The following is a 2,479-nucleotide window of genomic DNA, read 5'->3' as shown; positions in this document are numbered from 1 at the left end:
GTGACTTAGAAGACAAAGGTTAGGAAAGGGCTGCTGACAACCTCCTTCAAGGTCCAGCTCTTAGTGGCTTCACTGCCTCTTGATGTTGCTACACTGGGGGCCAAATTTCCAACAAGCTAGAATATGGAAGGTCTACTTAAGCCATATTCAAACAATAGCATTCTGCCCCTGGCTCCCCAAGTTGATATCCTTCTCACAACACAAAATACAATTATCCTATTCCTGTAGTCTTCCAAGTCTTAACTCATTTCTAGTTATTCAAAAGCTCAAGTCCAAATTCTCATCTGGAACTCATGACATTTTCAGCTGTAGACACCTAATAAAATAAAAAAAAAAATCAACTTACATTCTTCAAGATGAAGTTGTGGGACAGAGACAGAATGAATACTCCTATTCAAAGAGGAAGAAATAGGGAGGTAGGAAGTCTGTAAATTTTCCATATCTTTACATTCTGTTTCTTTTTGCTTTTTTATCTCACTATCAAAATCTGATGGTAAATGGTCACTGATAACCCACACTACTGCCTGCATACTTTGCCTTTTAGAAATTTGTTCTGGGGCCAATGAGATAGCTCAGTGGTTTAAAGCACCTGCTTAGGCAAGCTTGGGCAAGCACAGGGGAATGCGGTTCCATCCTTGGCACCACATGCCAGCCCCACCCTCAGGGTGGGCTGAGCTAGTTCCCCTCCCAGAAAAGAAATTTATTCTGCCAAGTGAAGGGATCTATTATTTTTAAGTTTGATCTTCCACAAAATCATAGGAAGTGAACACATGCAGGCTATTTGCTGTAGGATAAGAAGAATGTCATTTTCTCTCATTTACAACGTGTTCTTCACTTCCACGTGCGCCCAACTCACTAGCCTCCTTGATTTTTTTCTTTCACCAGAATTGCCTAGTGCTATTTGTGTCATGACAATTCTTTTCTAACCTGCTCCTCCAAACTCTTAATTTCTGGTTACTACCCAGGTCCAAATCCACTTCTATATTTTCAGGTATAGTTATAATAATGACCTCACTTCTCAAAACCAATTTTTTGTATTAGTAGGTTTTCTATTACTATAATGAATACCTGAGGCTGAGTACTTTATAAAGAATTTTTTTTATTTTTATTTTTTTTTAAGCCTCTCATCCTGGAGCAGCAAAAGCTGGCTTTAGCGCTGGTGAGGATCCTATAGTGCTTGGCATCAGGTTGGGAACATGAGTTATGTCGATCGTGTAGAAGCCATAGAGCCAGAGACGGGAGAGAACAGAAAACTGCCAGCCCACAAAGGACTCACTACTATTTAACGTTGCCACACTGAGAACCAAGTTTCCAACATAAGTGTTCTTGGGGTTCACACTTCAGCCATAGCCAAATCAATCATAGCATCCTAATTTATTTGTATTTCTTAAGCATCTCCTAAGAGGTATCATGAGGTTCTGGACCATGTTAGTTTCTTGAATCATATTTTAATGAAACATCTAATACATAGTAAGATACTAGAGTAGTTGATCAAGTAAATGAATGAAAAATGCATAAGTTGGGCATACAGAATTAAAAGTTCAGACAATACTCATTTCTTCTTTCTCTAGTTATTGCTTAACATTTCTGTGGAAGCGATCAACATTGATTAGGCCATTTGAGATTTAATCAAATTGGTGTTTGTGTTCTGTTCTGAAATTGTAGAACTTGATGAATATTCTCACATCAATCATTCTTACATATCTCTGTCATCTTTCATCATTGACTTTCCAAGGCTTTAGAAAAACTGGGCAGGAGGAAAACTAACTAACTTAGCCAAGGAACAACAAGGTTATCCGGAGCTGGGAATGGAGTTAACCTTTACTTGTTGGGTAGCTTTGCATGCTGCGCACTTGCCAGTGGTTAAAGATAATACCATATTTGGGGGATAAATTCATGTCACGATACTGAGAGCTTCCTCCTAGTATTATTGTCAGTAACCTCCTTTGCACACAGCACATTCCATGTGATTAGCCAGAAACTCTCTCTTCATGTCATTAATCTTTGTCAATTTTCTTATGAGCAAAAGATGTGCACAAAGATTAAATAATTCAGCCTCTCTGACCACATGAATTCATGCTGAAGCTTAGTTCTGGGGTTTCTAGTTGACTTCTGCGAACACACATCTTTGTTTCTCATCCTCTTTTTAGGAACATTTTATATATTTAATGTTAAAAATTTCTAATTCTGCAAGCTGCTAGCCATAGCAAGGGAGGATAGTTGGAACCAGGATGTTTTGCCATGATGGGAAATGTTTTTATAATATTTCACTCAATACTTTCTATATCTTTTGTACATGTAAACATTACTTAAAGTAGTTCTAGAGCCATAAAATATTTTCAACTGTATCTAGAGTTTCCTTATATTAATTTGTGAGTGTAGATATTCAGTAAAGTAAAAAAAAAAAAATTGTATCAAACCTGGGATAAAATTATAAATAAAGCTTGGAGCATATTACTGATGGTTAATGACAGTGTGA

Source organism: Octodon degus, unplaced genomic scaffold (assembly GCF_000260255.1).
Source record: "Octodon degus isolate 3935 unplaced genomic scaffold, OctDeg1.0 scaffold00016, whole genome shotgun sequence".
NCBI lineage: Eukaryota > Metazoa > Chordata > Mammalia > Rodentia > Octodontidae > Octodon > Octodon degus.
The sequence above is the reverse complement of the archived record's forward strand: the minus strand, read 5'-3'. Positions refer to the sequence as shown.